Source organism: Pseudorasbora parva, chromosome 13, assembly GCF_024679245.1.
Source record: "Pseudorasbora parva isolate DD20220531a chromosome 13, ASM2467924v1, whole genome shotgun sequence".
Lineage (NCBI taxonomy): Eukaryota > Metazoa > Chordata > Actinopteri > Cypriniformes > Gobionidae > Pseudorasbora > Pseudorasbora parva.
In genome coordinates this window covers 27,992,045-27,998,044 of record NC_090184.1, presented here as the reverse complement: position 1 = coordinate 27,998,044, position 6,000 = coordinate 27,992,045, and positions in this window count along the sequence as shown.

Genomic DNA, 6,000 nt, shown 5'->3' with positions numbered 1-6,000 from the left:
CAACTTGCAAGATTAGTGCTGGTTTTATGGATCAATAGAAACATGGTTGGAATTCATGTTTTAGAGCTGGTTTGTTTTTCTCTGCTTTCTTGATTGCAATATTTTGTGTTGTTTTTAGTTTGGCTCCATAATTAGATTTTTTTTAAATAAGTGCCTCAGGCACAAACAGACTTGTTCCAGTAGTTCTTCCAGCGAACGTCAGAACTGGCTGAAGGTTAGTTGTTGAGGTTTATTATGTTCTACTCAGCCAAACTGTAGCTTTTTGTTATTAAAATTACGAACTTCAAGTTCCTCGAAGTTTAATGTGTTCGAATGGATGAAAAGAAAAAAATCCACCACATTTAACGTAGACCATTGCCACACTTACTGCCTACTTCTCTCTGTCGTTTACTGTCTCCTGGCATGTTCTGACCTTTCTCCCAAAAGACAGTTTGTGTGTGTGCGCGTGTGTGTGTGTGTGTTTGTGTGTGTGTGTGTGTGTATGTGTCTGTGTTGTTTTTGTGAAATATCAGGACTCAAATGTGTATAATGACATGGGTATGCCATAGGAATTACAAGGAGAGGGTGAAGTATGAGGTCATTACCCATGTCCCCACTTTTCAAAAGGCTTATAAATCTTACTTTTTTTTTTTTTTTTGAGAAAGTAAAAATGTAAAATGTTTCCTGTGATGGGTATAGGTGTAAGGGCAGTGTAGGGGGATATAATATATGGTTTGTATTGTATAAAAACCATTATGTCTATGGAATGTCCCCACATTTCACAAAAACAAACGTGTGTGTGTGTGTGAGAGTGTGGCTGATTGGGAAATAGAGATATTTACCGCATTCCATCTCCCTGCTGTAGCCATGACAACCACTCAGCGGGAAGAGCTGCCTGTCTCACGCAAAAACACACGCACGCACTGACTAGCAAACCCACATCCACACACACTGCTACCCCATAACCTGGACATAGAGAGTGGGAGAGAGATGTACATAGTTGACAGTAGCCTAAGGCCTCGAAAGGTATTGATTACCTCTCACTGTTCAACTGTTATTTTTCCAGCAGCATAACTACCACTGTGTACTTATTGTTGCTTTATGCCTCTGTTAATGTTATTAACAGTTTCTACTGACACTTAAACAGATTGCCGTTGCCGTCAAAAGCTTTGGCAACACTTTTTCCAGTAGGTGAATTGGCAATGAAATTTCCTTTAATTGAAGAGTGAGACAGAAGGAGAGTGAGATAGAGAAGGAAATTATCCTGGAGGGGACCGTTCAAGACTCCTAATGTTAGTCCAGAACCAAGTGACTCCACAGGGACAGATCCTGACCATTTTCAGAGCTCAAAGGCTGGGGGAAATTTGCAATGCATTGTGTAGTAAATAAGACGGCAACAAACTTTAGTCGCAATTTAAGTTGTGGCAGATTTTTTCTTCTGTATTGTGATGTACATCTGAGTAAAAGACATTTATGAGAGGTGATGTTTATGCAGACTAAATGATCTGCCATACATCATCAGAGATAAATGTAATTTTACTAAAATAGTTATGACATTTTGATTAAAAAATTACGTGTGTGTGCATCTGCTTTCTTAACATGACTGTATAGCACATTGTTCCAAAGCACATATATAAATAATTGAACATAATATATATATATATATATATATATATATATATATATATATATATATATATATATATATATATATATAATAATAGATTTTATTTATAATGCACTTTTCATTCCGAAGAATCTCAAAGTGCAACAGGGGGGGGGGGGGGGAAGAGAATAACAACAAAAAATGAATAACAAGTAAAAATATAGAATACTACAAACAGTCAACCAACACAGAAAACTGAACAGAAACAGAGCTGATGGTGAACAGAAACAGAGCTGATGGTGAACAGAAAACAGCTGATGGTGGAAGTCTCTGTTAGCTCCGCAGCACACTGTGGTCCACTCCATGTTTCAGATTTCTCCCAGCGGCAGTGTCCCGATGACATCGCCGAGGCACGACAGCTGAAAACCAGATGATGGGTCTTCTTCATGATGATTCAAACGATGGGGATCGCTGCAGCACCATGCAGGAGGCAGAACATTCCTCCGGGCACTTCTGTGGACACACCGGGGCCGGCGCAGATGTCCAAGCCGCTCCACGGTCGCAATGCAGGACGGAACAACGGCGCAGCCGAGAAGCAGAACATCCCAACATCATGTCGGACGCCGACGACGAGAGCCCGGATGACGCTAGCCCGGTGCAAACTTCAGCCACCATGCAGCCCAAGCCCAAAGAAGACCACCAGTGAGCAGCCGCGGCGAGAAACATCAACCGCAGAACCAGAAACCAACCGCAGCAATTCAAACGTAAACATTAGAGAAGCGGTTGAAAACGGCGAAACGACGAACAACGACCTCTCAGTAGCTGCCAGCAATCAGCAACAGTCCCAATTGTAGCTCTGAAGACTAGTCACAAACATAAGGAAATAAAATAAAATGTAAATCTAATAGTACATTAACATGATTTGTTGTGGGTGGAGAAGCGGCGAACAGACAACGCCAGCGTCCTCTCCCCCACGTTGCCTAGCAACCTCCAAATATATATATATTATTCATATATATATATGAATAATAATTTAAAAACATGCGTATTGATCATATATAGCATATTAAATAAGTAATCGTAGCATATTAAATAAATAATCCTACATATTTTTTGATTAAGTTGTAAGTTACTGGTTAATAAAATTGGTCTCTCTTCCTTAATTCAGTTCAAATGAGCCTTATTGCATGACTTATTGCCAAAGCATTGGCAATTACATGAGCAATTAACAAAATAGTGATTATATAATACATGAATACATTTTTATAAACAACAAGAAAACTTTATATATATATGTATATATATATATATATATATATATATATATATATATATATATATATATATATATATAACATTGTCATAATGTAGGCATGTTAAGATGGTAAGAATATTTCTTTGTTTGTGGCAAGACGCTACATACTTTGTTGTTTGGATCAAGCTGGACTTTGGGTTAGCTCAGGTATTCTGCTGGTTTGTAATCTCTTTTCAGGTGTAAAGAGTTCCATTTTCTTTTATAATTTAGTGGCATCTTTCCAGTAGGCAATGCAATTTTGTGTTTGTAATTGTATAATTTGGTTGTGCCAGATTGTGCTGTGCTGGTTTGGATGTCGTTTCAGCAGCTGCTGTGAAAGGGCACTCCTGTGCAGGTTCTGCTCCTGGTATAAGCCTGGCTCACTGCATTTTATAGTGCTTAAAGAATCTCAGAGCTCTTTTTTTGGAAACTGATAAGTAAGGGGTATTGTCCTAATACAGCTCTGCATGAGTTGGGTGTTGCTCTGTTTACTTTTAGAATGATTTACAAATTTGGATAGGCAGTTTCGATTTCTTCTTTTTCCCTTTAGAAAAATCTGGGCTTTAGGGGTCCCCAAACTGATTTTTGTTGTTGTTGTTGTTGTTGTTTAAATTCTTTAATTAAAATGAGCTAAAACAACATAATTGCTGTACATTTTGTCCTAACTTAATTTGATTAAGTTGTTCAATCTATAATGTCTATAATATCAAAGAGCTGTTGTTAGTCCCTCTTTTGTTTTTGACAGAATGACTAAATCATCTGCAAAGAGGAGACATTTAATTTCTGATTCAGTCAGGGTTGGGCCAGGGGAAGTCAAATTATTTAATGCTTTGGCTAATTTGTTTATGTACATGTAAAATAGAGTGAGGCTCAATGGGCAGCCTTGTCTGACTCCTCATTTTTGGAAAAAAAATTCGGTTTGTTTGTTCCTTTTTACAGCACATGTATTGTTTTTGGTGCTGATTAAATCAAATGTTTCCCTCCAATCCCATTTCCCAGTAGTTTTTGGAGGACACCTTTGTGCCAGATTGAATCGACAGCTGTCTCAAAGTCAACAAAACAAGCAAAGACACTGTGTGTGTGTGTGTGTGTGTGTGTGTGTGTTTGTGTGTGTGTGTGTGTGTGTGTGTGTGTGTGTGTGTGTGTGTGTGTGTGTGTGTGTGTGTGTGTGTGTGTGTGTGTGTGTGTGTGTGTGTGTGTGTGTGTGTGTGTGTGTGTGTGTGTACATTTTCATCAATTATAGTATGTAGGGTGTAAATGTGGTCAGATATTGTGCTTTGGCAGAAATCCAATTCGATTTTTCACCAGGATTTTCAAGGGTCTTGACAAAGTTCTGCAGTCCTATAATGATAATTAAACAGAATATTTTCCCCAGATTGCTATTGACACATATGCCTCTGTAATTGTTTGGCTCAAATTTGTCTCCTTGTTTAAAGATGGATATAATTAGGCCTTGATTCCAGGTGGAAAATATCCTACACTCAAAACGATCATTTCGTTCAATATTCCATCAATGCCACATGCCTTGTTGGGTTTTAATCATAGACTGTAAAAAAAGAAATATGGACAAAGTGTCCGTGACGTCACCCGTAGGTTTCAGAAAAGCATTTTTGAAGCCTAAAGCGGGCTGTCACTATCTTGGCAGCACGTCACTCCTCGATAACTGAAAATGGGCAGGATGTGGGGGGAGCTGAGATTCAGAGCAGATTCTCTAACGGACAGTCGATGAATTGCAGTTTAAGTCACTTCCGCGTTGGCTACAAGAGAGACGCAGGGAGGTTGCTGTTTGGTTTTAATGCATCTTTAACTGTGATTGGTAAATTCTGATTATTTCAGGATTTCTTATTTGGTTTTTATTTCATTTTGAGCAGGATTTATTTAAGTTGTTTTGTACAGTTTTTCAAAGTGTGTCCTCCATATGTTCCCGTTCTTCCTGTTGTGGTCTATAGAGAGTATTCCAATAAGTCCAGAAGTTACTGGTATTTATTAATTCCGTTATTGAATGAAAGAATTGTTCTGTATGCTCTAAGGGCCAAGTAACACTGGAGTTTGGTTTGGAGGCCAAATTCTTTTTTTCTTTTTTTATAGAGATTTTTATCAATCTCTTTTGCCAGGGTTGTGGTTGGAGTCTCTCTCTTTCTCTCTTTTAGACTATACTGAAAATTACGTACATTCTTATCTCATATTAGTGTACATCACGTCACAAAAAGTACTGTTCTTTGTCAAACTTTTTTTTTAATGAGTCAAATTACTGTGTGTACCTTTAACATCACTGATGCAGCATTTCATTTATAAAGAACAAATGCCACAGACTAATTCTAGGTGATTAATTACACTTATTATATTTCAGTTGATGGGTCAGAGCATATTTAGTATGAATTTTAATATGATCAACACTCAATTTAGCCTGACAAGCCAGACCCACATAAAGATGTTTGGTCTGGAAACTCATCATTGACAGGGGCGGGATAAACGGTTGTCTTTCAAACTCACTCTGCACGCGATAGGATAGCGCAACAACCAACCAGAGCAACGTGAAGCGGAGCTCGTAGATAGATAACATACGCTGTATCCGGTCGGCAAAACTCTGAACACATCTTCCCTTCTTAAGAATGACTTCAGTGCCGTTCTTTGTTCTTTTCTCAGAGAAAAGCTTAACTCCAAATCTTCCAGAGTCACGGTCAAAGCTGATTCGAAAGATCGCCGTTCGCCAGCTTCTGTGTTTACTAGTAGCACGCAAGTGCAACTCGGTCATTATGTTAAGCCCCGCCCACCAATTATATACACAATGTGATTGGCCTGACCAGAGTTTGGTTTTTAAAACTCAGAACTGTATTGAGAACTGCTGGACGATACTCGCGGCAGATTAAATTTGCTGCCGGAAGGGTGCGTCTAGATTTCTAGGCTACACTCAATTGGCAATTATAACTATTTTACACTTTCGTGAATTGGTAGGTCAATTACAAATTAATAGGTCATTAAAATCTAAATCACATGATTGTTGGCCAAATTGTGGTCTAGATATCTTCTTTTCTTCCCCATGTCAAGCTCAGGGCTCCGTACTTTTGCAATTGAATCGAAATCCCACTGAGTTCACCATACCTTAAACAGGAATCGCAAT